Source organism: Acipenser ruthenus, unplaced genomic scaffold (assembly GCF_902713425.1).
Source record: "Acipenser ruthenus unplaced genomic scaffold, fAciRut3.2 maternal haplotype, whole genome shotgun sequence".
NCBI classification, from domain to species: domain Eukaryota; kingdom Metazoa; phylum Chordata; class Actinopteri; order Acipenseriformes; family Acipenseridae; genus Acipenser; species Acipenser ruthenus.
This window is the reverse complement of record NW_026708789.1, coordinates 21,079-34,980: the sequence shown is the minus strand read 5'-3', so window position 1 is coordinate 34,980 and position 13,902 is coordinate 21,079. Positions and strand designations below refer to the sequence as shown.

The 13,902-nt window shown below is 43.0% G+C and overlaps 1 long non-coding RNA gene across 2 annotated transcripts; it reads right to left on the bottom strand.

The window, feature by feature from the left end:
- Nucleotides 1-329: 329 nt before the first annotated feature.
- Nucleotides 330-6,796, bottom strand: LOC117968475 (uncharacterized). Of its 2 annotated transcripts, none has more exons than XR_009327903.1 (3): nucleotides 6,066-6,796; nucleotides 3,638-4,403; nucleotides 330-1,494 (listed from the first exon to the last, which is right to left on the bottom strand). It is a non-coding gene; the product is annotated as an uncharacterized LOC117968475 (long non-coding RNA). The 2 variants fall into 2 exon arrangements; XR_009327904.1 differs by having other exon boundaries at nucleotides 4,204-4,403.
- Between the last annotated feature and the right edge of the window lie 7,106 nt (nucleotides 6,797-13,902).

Here is a 13,902-nt window from a genome sequence, read left to right as displayed (position 1 = left end):
CATTACACTTTGCTGTGCTGTTACTAGGGGACACTTATTTATAAGAGTACAAAAATCCCTCAGTTAACGTCTAAGAGACACGTGTATCCGCCCCCCCCCCCCCCCCCCCATAGGTGTGATGCAATGATTGACGTAATGCCCCCCCACTCACAGCACACTCCCTTTGATGTGGTCAGTGCAGAGGCGTGTGTGAGAGAGTGATTGACAGCCTCGCTGCCCTGTCACCCCCTGCTTCCTGTGTGACCTCACCCTGGTACAGCCCCCTCCCTCAGCTTGATTCACACACGTGTATCCGCCCCCCCCCCCCCCCCATAGGTGTGATGCAATGATTGACGTAATGCCCCCCCACTCACAGCACACTCCCTTTGATGTGGTCAGTGCAGAGGCGTGTGTGAGAGAGTGATTGACAGCCTCGCTGCCCTGTCACCCCCTGCTTCCTGTGTGACCTCACCCTGGTACAGCCCCCTCCCTCAGCTTGATTCACACACCTTTGCAATCATGCGGCAAGCTTGAAGCTCACATTGGCCCTTTTCAGAGCTCCCTTTGTATAGATGTGTTATTGAAATGATCAGGAGCCAGGAGTTTGAGCAGGGTTACAAACTCACACTAGCCCTGCTGTTGCACCCAGTCCTGGGGTTCAGAGCTCCCCTCAATGAAGCCTGTTATTGAAATGATCTAACCCTAGGACTGGGATAAAACTCTACCGGAAGCCATAATAGCAGTACAGTAGTATTTCATGTTAGATTTCCAAATGTCACATAATTCCATTTTGGTAACTACAAAGTGGTGTGTGATTCAATATCTTACGGTAACATTATTCAGCAAGTTTCATTCCACTTTATGAAGCAGAATCAGTTCATTCTCTATAGAGGGTGATGCAGCACTTATCTAGAGCTGTACATGCTGCACAATTAGCATTATTACTCCATTCAGTTTGTCATCAGTATACACACAGTGCAAACATCAGCTGCTTTAAATATGCACACAGTGAGACATCCGCAAAATGAAGCATTTATATTTTAAAGAATTGCTTCTCTCTCTGGGTTTAAAAACACCACATCTACGCAAATAACCTCAAATCAAGAAATCTTTAAGATAATTAGACTATGTGTAGTTAATAAACACTGTGAATACTAATTTAAAAAAATAAAAATCGATTAATGATCACATTACATTAATAACCGCAAAAAAGCCTGCTTTCTTTACAGCTGCTTTACACCTAGGATCAGTGCAGCGAATATCAGCTCGCTATCCCCACCTTATGGACAAAAGCCAGAACTGCAAACATGTTCATAACAAGACAAAATGCCGGTCCTGTTTTACAGTATTGGAGCCATTTGAAAATGGGTCAGACATTGTTTCTGATCATGAGAATTAAACCCAGGACTTACCTTGACAGCTCTTGGGAAATCTTCAGCATTGAATTCTGGGAGATCTACCAATGATCCTTTGCAGGGAGGTCCAAGACCCACTCCCTCCAACCAGCATCCTGTTCTGCAGGACAGGAGAGGAGGCAATTGAAATGGCCATCTATATACAAATAAGCTAAAATCTGATGCCAAGACATTTCTGATGGCTGAATCACATGACTGTCTGGTTATACAAGGGTAGTAAGTGGATCTTATTTGGAGTACCACTGCACTTGCAGGACAGACTGCTCATTAAAATCCTTGGCATATTTCTAAAGAGGAGACTGTTGTCTATTCAGGGCTATCAAGAGATTTAGTGAGCGAGGAGTCCGAGTGAAGTTATCCAGCAACAAAATCCCCATTCACAGTGGTGCTGCTTTCCTAGAAACAGGAGAGCATTTCGGGGGACCAGGCTACTTCTGAGATGAACTGTTCATTAAAATATTGAACATATGTTTAAAGAGGAGAGAATTATCTATTCAATGATGCCAGGGTATTTAAGTAAGGCATCTGAGTGAGGAAACATGGGCCTTAGTCTTGCTGTAAATCAGTTGTTGTTGCAAAACTTTTGAACAGTACCGAATACAGACGTGCTCAAATTTGTTGGTACCCTTACAGCTCATTGAAATAATGCTTCATTCCTCCTGAAAAGTGATGAAATTAAAAGCTATTTTATCATGTATACTTGCATGCCTTTGGTATGTCATAGAATAAAGCAAAGAAGCTGTGAAAAGAGATGAATTATTGCTTATTCTACAAAGATATTCTAAAATGGCCTGGACACATTTGTTGGTACCCCTTAGAAAAGATAATAAATAATTGGATTATAGTGATATTTCAAACTAATTAGTTTCTTTAATTAGTATCACACATGTCTCCAATCTTGTAATCAGTCATTCAGCCTATTTAAATGGAGAAAAGTAGTCACTGTGCTGTTTGGTATCATTGTGTGCACCACACTGAACATGGACCAGAGAAAGCAAAGGAGAGAGTTGTCTGAGGAGCTCAGAAAGAAAATAATAGACAACCATGGTAAAGGTAAAGGCTACAAGACCATCTCCAAGCAGCTTGATGTTCCTGTGACAACAGTTGCAAATATTATTAAGAAGTTTAAGGTCCATGGAACTGTAGCCAACCTCCCTGGGCGCGGCCGCAAGAGGAAAATCGACCCCAGATTGAACAGAAGGATAGTGCGAATGGTAGAAAAAGAACCAAGGATAACTGCCAAAGAGATACAAGCTGAACTCCAAGGTGAAGGTACGTCAGTTTCTGATCGCATCATCCGTCGCTTTTTGAGCGAAAGTGGGCTCCATGGAAGAAGACCCAGGAGGAATCCACACTGGAATTTGCTAAAATGCATATTGACAAGCCACAATCCTTCTGGGAGAATGTCCTTTGGACAGATGAGTCAAAACTGGAGCTTTTTGGCAAGTCACATCAGCTCTATGTTCACAGACAAAAAATGAAGCTTTCAAAGAAAAGAACACCATACCTACAGTGAAACATGGAGGAGGCTCGGTTATGTTTTGGGTGCCTTGAATCTGTGCAGGGCACAATGAAATCTCAAGACTATCAAGGCATTCTGGAGCGAAACGTACTGCCCAGTGTCAGAAAGCTCTGTCTCAGTCGCAGGTCATGGGTCCTCCAACAGGATAATGACCCAAAACACACAGCTAAAAGCACCCAAGAATGGATAAGAACAAAACATTGGACTATTCTGAAGTGGCCTTCTATGAGTCCTGATCTGAATCCTATCGAACATCTACGGAAAGAGCTGAAACTTGCAGTCTGGAGAAGGCACCCATCAAACCTGAGACAGCTGGAGCAGTTTGCTCAGGAAAAGTGGGCCAAACTACCTGTTAACAGGTGCAGAAGTCTCATTGAGAGCTACAGAAAACGTTTGATTGCAGTGATTGCCTCTAAAGGTTGTGCAACAAAATATTAGGTTAGCGGTCCCATCATTTTTGTCCATGCCATTTTCATTTGTTTTCTTATTTACAATATTATGTTGAATAAAAAATCAAAAGCAAAGTCTGATTTCTATTAAATATGGAATAAACAATGGTGGATGCCAATTACTTTTGTCAGTTTCAAGTTATTTCAGAGAAAATTGTGCATTCTTCGTTTTTTGTGGAGGGGTACCAACAAATTTGAGCATGTCTGTATATTGTTGTTATTATTATTACAATTTAGTCATTCAGCAGATGCTTTTATCCAAAGCGACTTACAGAGGCTAGGGGGTGAACTATGCATCAACTGCTGCTGCTGCAGTCAATTCCAATTGGAGCTCGTTTGTTTTACGTCTCATCCGAAGGACGGAGCACAAGGAGGTTCAGTGACTTGCTCAGGGTCACACACACACACACAGGGAGTCAATGGCTGAGCCGGGATCTGAACCTCCTGGTATGAAGCTGTTAAACGAGGCACCCTCACGAGACGATCGCTTCTCAAGTACACTGCAGTTAAATAGGATTCTGCTGCCTTGAGTGAACATGATTGTGATCATATAACAAGCTGTTTACCCACCAGGACTTGTTTTGATGTACTGTCCTCAGTGATTGAGCACCATTGACATGTATATACTCTATTTAAACTGCTGATGGCTCGCTTGTGCTGATTGTGGTCGAGGACAGTGTAAATGATCAGGCTGGAGTCTTGAAACCTGTGTTGCTTTTATTTTTGTCACACCGCGCTGGCAAAACAACCGCTAATAAAACAAACAAAAGAAACCTAGCTCTCAGCTAGCGCACTAAGTAAACAATACTGTGTGTGGAACAAACACCAGATCTCTTACTCAAGTTGTGGTTTCTTTCTGAAAATATCCGGCAAAACTTCTGAGAATCTGGGGAGAAAATACAATGGAGGCCCCGCCCACCCGCAGTGACACGCCCACTGAACTCCATGAATCCTCCCTCCTGCTCTGAAGCAAATCCGCCCAGATACAAGCCTCCTCTCCCCTCCGATTGGCTGCTCCGTGAGATCCTGCTCCATTCTCTGCCAAACGGAAAAAAGGGCTTATTAAAACTGATTTCAGTGTGAATCCACAGCTAAAGGAGGCAACATCTTATTAAGCTTTTTCGCTTTTGAAAATGGACGCATGTAGAATTTATACAAGATGACCAGAAACAGGACAGCAGTAATTTCTGTCAAGTGTTATTTAATCTGTAGTATTTTGTATTTAATTATATCCTGATGTAACTATCATTGACACTGTCATCTGCTCCGTTACTGAATCAGATTTTGTCATATACTTGTACTTGCTAGAACCAAGTCATTGTATTTATCTTGCACTTAATTGTATTATTACTTGTACTGGGATACTTGAAATGTATTTGCTTACGATTGTAAGTTGCCCTGGATAAGGGCGTCTGCTAAGAAATAAATAATAATAATAATAATAATAATAATAATAATAATAATAATAATAATAATAATAATAAATGGATACACAGACGCCTGCAGGTTTTACAGACAGGACTAGCAGATCGCTACATCATTAACTATATAGTCAATGACATCGCAAACGCGTTAATAGATTTCAATAGAAATAAGTGAGCATGGTTGCCATGGCATCAAAAGCCTATAAGCCCCTCCAGTGTTTGTTTTCAGACACAGGCGTGTTAAACACACAGAGATCTAGTATTCTCTGCAGCAAAGTCACGTTCGATGACGTCTTTACAAAGCTCCGGGGGCCGTTTTCTACGCATCTGGCGCCCTCTTGCGGATTATTAACGGTACTGCAAGTTCATGCTGTACGTGAATAGAACAACATGTTTGTTTTTCTTGAACATTTTTTGTTAGACCCGGGTGTGTTCTATTCGGGGCGATTGGCGAAACCTTTAAACTTTATTTCATTGGGAATGCTGAGAAGCACTCAGGTCCCTTATAAAAATTTACCCAGTTATTATTGCACTACTAAAAGAAGTAGGAGGTGACAAAAAAAAAAAATCAAAATGTTCTTCCTGGGAAAAAAAAAACCCACACACGCGCGCGCTACAATGTAACCACATGACATTTCAGAACGAAAATGCGACACTCGTCCTTATTTTCTAGGCCCAGAAAGCAACTCTGGAAAAAACATTGTAATGTAATACATATATAATAAAATATATATATACACACATACACACACAAACAAACATGTATGCACGTGTTATATATGAAATAAGTGTGCTTGTGCCACATAACAGTTTTGCAATATTATAAAAGACTCCAAATCAAAATCGCAGCAGTTCACGTAAAACTACTCCCATTACAAAGTGAACACTGAGACGCAAACACACACACAACAGCTCTTGTATCTTTACTAAGTTCAGAAGCAGGGCTACGCATCTTGCTGCAGAAGTGTGTCACGCACTATATTAAACGACCACCAAATGCTTTTAATTGTTAAATGAATATAATTGCTTAAAAAATAACATTGCAAAACTACTGTATTTTATTATTATTTTGCAAATAAAATAAAATAAATCCGTGCAACGTTTTCTAGATATACGAACACAATACACAGTATATAAACAAATAAATAAATAAATACATAAATATACACACATTATGGATTTTAATAGAGAAGCGGGAAAAAAAATGTTCGTCACGTTATACTGTTAAAAGCTGTGAACTATAAAGTCCTATTATATTATTTTCCGGCACGCTTACCTTGTTTGTGGGTGGCGATATGTTGTTACGCCACGCAATATATTGATGTAAATACAAATATATCCGTATATTTTCTCTGCAGCTTTAAAATAACAATGCCGACTCCAGTTGTATTCTGCTGATTGACAGTCATTCAGCAACGCAGTCTGAAATTGCAACCAAATTATGTAAGACGATCCGCAGCCAACGAATCGAACGATTTTCTTTAACATTATTTCTTCTTTTGTGCGCAATCCACTTCTGCTGGAAATATAAGTTATGTTATAACTTCACTGCAAACGTGCAACCGCAATAACAACAACAGCAGCACTGTCTCGCCAAAAATATACATATTTCGCTTTTTTTAACAGTTATATTGTTCACGTTTAATATAACTGCATCCCAAACACGACCGAAGCACCTCCCTGTTTCCAAATAGGTAGGTTTTTTTTTTGTTTTGTCTTTTCTCAAGGAAGAAAACAGAAGCGGACCTGATTTGAAATTGCGCAGTTTTTATCCCTCCGCTACACCCGTGACACACAGCTACACACTCCCTCGCCTGCCTTTCAGTCTCTAACTCGCTTCACTTGAAGCTGAGACCCTGGGATCCTTCAAGAAGCTGCTTGATGAGCTACTAACAACCAAACGAGCAACATGGGCTGAATGCCCTCCTCTCGTTTGTAAGCTTTCTTATGTTCTTATGTTCTATTGTCACGGTGGTTTTTGCTCCTCGGAACGGCCCCGCCCCTCCTCTTCTGATGCGAGAGTCAGAGAGGGAGAGCGAGCGAATCTCTCCTCCTAATTTGGACGAATTTAAATCAATAGACTCTTCTTTTCTCCTATACAAGTTTGTATTTTTGCCATTTTCCCGTGCCTTCCCTCCCCGTGTTTACACTATGCACGTACCACAGTTTACCCTGCGTTGCCATGTTTCATAATAACAGTGTGTTTTACCACACCTCACTGTACTTTACAATGCTTCCCTATGCTTTACTACACCTATCTGAGCTTTACAATGCTTCCCTATGTTTTACCATGCTTTCACTGTGCTTTACAATGCTTCCCTATGCTTTACCATCCCTCTCTGTGCTTTACAATGCTTCCCTGTGCTTTGCCATACCTCTCTGTGCTTTACAATGCTTCCCTATGCTTTGCCATACCTCTCTGCTTTACAATGCCTGCCTATGCTTTATCATACCTCTCTGTGCTTTACAATGCTTCCCTATGCTTTACCAGACGTCTCTGTGCTTTACAATGCTTCCATATGCTTTACCATACCTCTCTAGGGTGTCTAAATTCTAACCCATATTTGCACACAACTGTACGGGAGAATTATCTTTTGCATAACAGCTCCCGAAGGCGTGGAATTGTTTGCCTCATGGTATGAAGATGGAATTTGATCACCTTTCTTTCTCTGGTTTTCGTGTGACGGAATGGCTTAGAACAACCTGCCAATGCTTCTCCTCCAGTCCACACTAACAGATAGATACGCGTCTTATGTGTTCTGGTCATTGATCTCTGTAGGCTGCTGGTTAAGTATAAAGTTAAGTTTTGGACTTTTGCGATTTTACTGTTTTCCAGGACCCCCTTGTAAACGAGGCCCTGGTCCAAATGCATACATCTCCAGGTTAATGAATGATGAATGAATGAATGAATGAATGAATGCCTTTATTGTCACTATACACATGTACAATGAGATTAAGAGCCACTCCTTTTTTCAGTGCCAACATGTACATAAGATAAATAAGATAAATAAAATAAAATAAATATAACAACATAAGATAAAATAAATAGTGCCCAGGGGGGGAGGTGAGGGGGGCTATAAAGTGCACAGTTCTGAGATGCTATATACCTATACTGTGAAGTCAATGCATGTGTAAGTTTAGAGTGGTTATGACTTTTGGGAAAAAACTATTCTTGAATCTGTTAGTCCTTGTTCTGATGCACCTGTAACGTCTCCCTGAGGGCAACAGGTTAAACAGATCAGAACCAGGATGGGAGCTGTCCTTAATGATGGTTTTTCCTCTGCTGAGGCAGCGGGAGATGTAAATATCCATCAGGGAGGGGAGAGGGCAGCCAATGATCTTCTGTGCTGCTCTTATTACTCTCTGAAGCCTCTCCCTGTCTGCCATGGTGCAGCTGCCGTACCATACTGTGATACAGTATGTCAACAGGCTCTCAACGGACGAGCGGTAGAAGGTCAGCAGCAGATTGGAATCCAGGTTGTACTTCCTGAGGACCCTCAGGAAGTGTAGCCGCTGTTGAGCCTTCTTGATAATCGCTGTGATGTTGTCTGTCCAGGAGATGTCAGCGGAGATAAGAACGCCAAGAAACCGGAAGGTGTGGACCCTCTCCACACACTCACCATTGATGAAAAGGGGGGCTAGGTCGATGTTGTGCTTCCTGAAGTCTACAATGATCTCCTTGGTTTTCTTAGTGTTTAGAACCAAGTTGTTCTCTGAACACCAGGCTGCCAAGTTCAGGACCTCCTCTCTGTAAGCTACCTCATCTCCCTTTGAGATGAGTCCGACCACTGTGGTGTCGTCAGCAAACTTGACGATAAGGTTGTTATTGTGGGCCGGACTACAGTCGTGGGTGTAGAGACAGTACAGGAGGGGGCTCAGCACACAGCCCTGTGGGGAGCCAGTGCTCAGCCTGCGAGTGGAGGAGAGGTAGGGTCTGAGTCTCACCATCTGGGGCCGGTTAATGAGAAAGTCCTTTATCCAAGCACATGTGAGGGGGGGGGAGGCCAAGAGTGACCAATTTGGTGATAAGAATATCCAGAATAATTGTGTTAAAAGCCGAGCTATAATCCACAAAAAGCATCCGGACGTAGCTCTGTTGCTGCTCTAGATGGCTCAGCGCAGAATGGAGAGCTACGGCGATGGCATCCTCTGTGGATCTGTTTGCGCGATATGCAAACTGATAGGGATCGAAGTCTGGGGGGAGATAATCCTTAATGTGCCGAAGAACCAATCTCTCAAAGCACTTCATGATAACCGGAGTGAGGGCCACAGGACGATAATCATTTAGGCTGATGGTGGGAGACTTCTTCGGCACTGGGATAATTATGGCTGATTTTAGGCAGGACGGGATGACTGCTTGGGTCAGGGAGAGGTTGAAGATTCTGGTAAAGATGTGGGTGAGCTGATGGGCACACGCTCTGAGCACCTTACCAGTTACTCCGTCTGGGCCGGCAGCCTTCTTGGGGTTCACTGCCAGGAGCATCCGTCTGACATCGTGCTCCCTCACAGAGAGTAGAGTGGTGCAGGAACCAAGAGGGGATGGGGACAGGGCTGGACTGGTGCAAGAGCCAAATGGGGGTGGAGGCAGGGCTGGAGCAGATGAGTGCTGCTGTTGTGATGTTTCAAAGCGAGCAAAGAAGCAATTTAGCTCCTCTGCCAGTGGCGCACTCAGGTCTCCTGCCACACCTCCCGTGTATTGTTGCTGGACAGGTGGGACTCTATGCTGCTCTTATGGTCCGCCTTGGCTTCCTTAATACCACTTTTCAGGTTGGCACGAGCGGCTCTGTACAGAGCTCTATCACCAGACCTGAAGGCAGCATCGCGGGCTCTGAGGAGTGTACGGACCTGGTTGGTCATCCAGGGTTTCTGGTTTGGGAAAACCCGAATGTTTTTGTCCACAGTCACATTTCCGATACAGAACTTGATATAGTCCAGTACCGTTCCTGTGAATGTTTCTAGCTCCTGGTGTTCAAATAAATCCCAGTCTGTCTGTCTGAAGCAGTCCTGTAGTTTGGAAAGTGCATCGTCAGGCCAGATGGTAACGGTCTTTGTGATGGGCGTGGCACTGCGTCTGAGGGGGGTGTAGGCTGGGGAGAGCAGGAGGGAGAGATGGTCTGATTGGCCGAGGTGGGGGAGAGGTGTAGCTCTGTACGCATGCTTAATGTTGGAGTAAACATGATCCAGAGTGTTCTCCCCTCTAGTAGAACACTTGACATGTTGATAAAATTTCGGGAGTACAGTCTTCAAGTTCGCCTTATTAAAGTCTCCTGCGATTATGTGAACACCGTCGGGATGAGCCCGCTGCTGTTCATTTATGGTGTTCAACAGGAGAGAGAGAGCGTCGGGTGGAATATACATAGCCGTAATGATCACTACTGTTAGCTCTCTCGGTAGAAAAAAGGGCCAACATCTTACAGACATGTACTCGAGGTCAGGGGAACAGTGTTTATCTGTCATTGTTCTGTTATTACACCAGTTCTCATGCACATACATACAGAGCCCCCCTCCTCTGCTCTTACCGGAGTCCTCAGTCCTGTCCCAACGGAGTGCGACCTGCTAGCTGTATGCTAGCATCGGGTATCCTCGGATGAAGCCAGGTTTCAGTGATAATCAAAACACAACAATCACGAACGTAGCGATTTCTAGCTAGTTGTAATTCCAAGTCATCCGTTTTATGCACTAAGGATCTGGCATTGGAGAGATACAGGCTCGGTAAAGGTGGCTTGTGTGGTTGTTTTCTTAACCTTAACATAACACCGGACCTGCGTCCCCGCTTCTGCTTCCTCTCCCTCCTCCGTCTGCGCCGCCTCCTAGACCCGACAACAATCCACGGAGAGCCCGGCAGTCTCGCTATGTCGTCTGGGATATTGTGCGTATGATGAAAGACTCTCAAAATAGGTATCTGGTGCTGGTCACCAATGTCCATAAGGTTCTGGCTTGTGTAGCGGATGTTCGCAGAACCGATAGTGCACAAACAAGTAATAAAAAAATAATACGAAAACAACAAAAAAAAACACTGAAAAGGAGAGCCGTGAGCCGCTGCAACAATGCGCGCCGCCATCATGATTTCTTATACAAACACATGCATAAATACATGAGTTAACAAATGAACAAATGAATCCAATTGGTGTCCAATAAGGACGCCAGTGTGATTAATCCCTCAATGAATGTTAAATCGATGCTTGCAAAATAAAAAGCCATAATAGATTAATGGAAAAACCAGCACATGGTTGTCAATGAATAATGTTAAAAGCATCGGCAGGAACAGTAAAGCACAACACATGTGGGTACTATTGTAGGCAGTTAATATATTCTTAAAAGCAATACATTAAAAGGACCTCCAAAAACTGTAGGGGATAAAGAGATACCTTCGATTGTCAAGATCTCGGTGTGACCTCTACAATAAAGTGTCCTATTATAATGTACAAACCCGTTTTTAATATCGCTCTCTGAAAACGATGGTGGATTTACACGTTACAACAAGCCAAAAATAGACCACATTCCAGACTGTTCAAAGTTCATAAATCGTGTTTGTTCAACATGAACGAATGACTCAATACTGGGAATCTCTTCTTAGAAAGATGGTATTTATTAAGCATGCAACCAAAATAAAAGTTTGAAAATCACACAAAACAGTTACACAATTAATGTCACATTAAAAGCATTACAATGAGAACTAAGGTTTAAAACAACAATTTACCAAAGAAATACTAGTACATACTGACACAACAACAAGGGGTCACACAATACCTGACTAGATATTTAAGAGTATTGTTACCTAGCCTGAAAAGCAGTCACTTTAAACGTTCTGTTACCTTGTGTTTCTCCGAGTGTCAGGGCCCCCAACCTTGATGGATAAATACTGAGAGCTGAGGGCTGCAGGTGCAGTCTTGTAGTTTCTTAGAGTCTGAGCGAGCAGGGATCAGCGGTCAGCGGTCAGGGGATAGCGCAGGGGGCTATCGCAGAGGCTAGCGTAGGGTAGCAGGGGCTATCGCAGAGGGATAGCGTAGGTCTGGGGCAGAGTTTAGAGGGCTAACATAGGCCTGGGGCAAGGAGCTAAAGTTTACAGTTGGCTTTATACTTTTCAAACAAAGAGATTATTTGAATTTCCCGCTGCATGCTCCGATTGGCTACTTTGTAGTTGAATGGGCTTGCAATCTGGATTGATTGCTCTCCCTTTCCTCAGTCTGATTAGTTCATTATCATAATCTGGAAAGGGGAAACTTTTAAAACGTGCATAACTTTTGCTAAATAATTCAGATTTTATTCTGAATTCCCCTTATTTTTACCATAAGAAATTACATTTCTTTAGACACCAAACATGTCGGGTTGCAACTTTGGTTAGGCATTGCAAACAGTTTAATTCTCTTAGGGATTGATTACCTGGGTTATTCTATACCTGTTAGGCAATTTAAGAATAAAAACGTTTGCATCTTGTACTCATGGTGGTATTAAATCAATATGATGTGAAATTTGTCTTAAATCTCTAAATCTCTAAGTTATTATTCTCTCTTTCAGACTCCTATGCTAAACCACCTCTCTCTCACTAGACGGGTTAATTAATACAGAGACAGGTTTATTAGCGTTTTGTTTCCTGCGTGCCTGCTGCATTCAAGGTGTTAGATTGATTGTTATCTCTATGCAAAGCTAGGCTAATTAGATTAAAGTTCATTCAATGTAGATTCCTGATAATATATAATATCATAACATAAGCAAGTCCATGACATTTGCAATATATTTGAGATGACAATGTCTATAGAACCTACAACTCCCCCCTCCCTGAAGAAGAATAGCGTTAAAAACAGCTGTTGTTCTTCAGATCCTAGTTACTGCCTTTGTTTGGCAAGGAAGGTGGTGGTGCAGTTCAAGCAGATGTCTAATTTCCTAAAACATTGTCTACATCTAACAAAATAAGAAAAAAAGAGAATACAATTCTAAAATAATGACAACACACAATACATAATCTTAATACAGGTCCATACTAGCAACAGTAGTACCCTTATAAGTTTCGAGGATTTTCAGTTCTGCATGGATTCGTCATGAGCATGTTGCAACATTGTTTTCCGGTAACTCAGAGGGGTTATCCATCTGGGTAGATTATCCTTTTCATGGGTGAACACAGGTAGTCCTATTTTAAGGGAGATCCTTCGCTTCTGACTTATCAGGACTTATCAGGGGTGAGTGGGTTTCCTTCAGCATCTTGGACATGGTTGCGCATCTTGCAGGTTGTAGCATCCCCTTGCATTTCTGCCAAGTCTGTGGGTGGCTCTTCGTTGTACAAGGTGGCCGTCACCTGCGGTGATAGGGCTATATCTTGTCCTTGTTTGGCTTGTCTGCGGGTGATGGCATGGACCATTACTTGGAGTTCTGGGCTGAGTTCCCAGTTTTCTCCTTTCGAAGCACCCTCTTTTGCCAGCCTGTCTGCTTGGTTGTTCCCTTGTTTTTCGGGTCCCTCAACAAGCGAGTGCCCCACTACCTTCTTCCAGTAGATCTTGAGGCCATGTTCAGAGACAAGTTGATCGATAGCCAGTATCAGCTCTGGGTTTGCAACTGGTTTACCGTCGGGTTTCCTCATGGCCTTTAGTTTCCAGCCAGGCAGGTAGTTAATAAAACTGTCCTTTGTGTATGCAGAGTCTGTACAGATTACAAATTCTGTAATGTCTTGCTGGATAGCTGTTTGGACAGCCAGCAAAGCTCCTACCAACTCGGCATATTGGCTGGTTTTTGATTGCAGGTGGTAACTCTTTTGGAACGAATTATGTTCCCAAATTAGTCCTACTCCTGCCTTCAGTGTTCCTCCCTTCCTAGTTGCGCTGCCGTCTATGTAGACGTTCGGCAGTCCCCGGCACACATCCTCATTGTAGTTCAAATGGGGATTAGGTTCTGGGGGATCTTCTGGAAGGTTTTCTGCTTCTGCACTGGGTTCGCACATAGTGCAGTCGTGAAGTTCTGCCAGGTTTAGTGCTACTTCACTCTTGTCCTTGGCATATCGTACTTCTATCAGGAGTCCTTCAACTGCCAAAATCCAGGATGCAATCCGGCTGCTTGACACTCTGCCATCTCGGATTGTCTGGCTGTTCAGGAAGGCAATGGTACGGTGCCGTGTCTCCAGG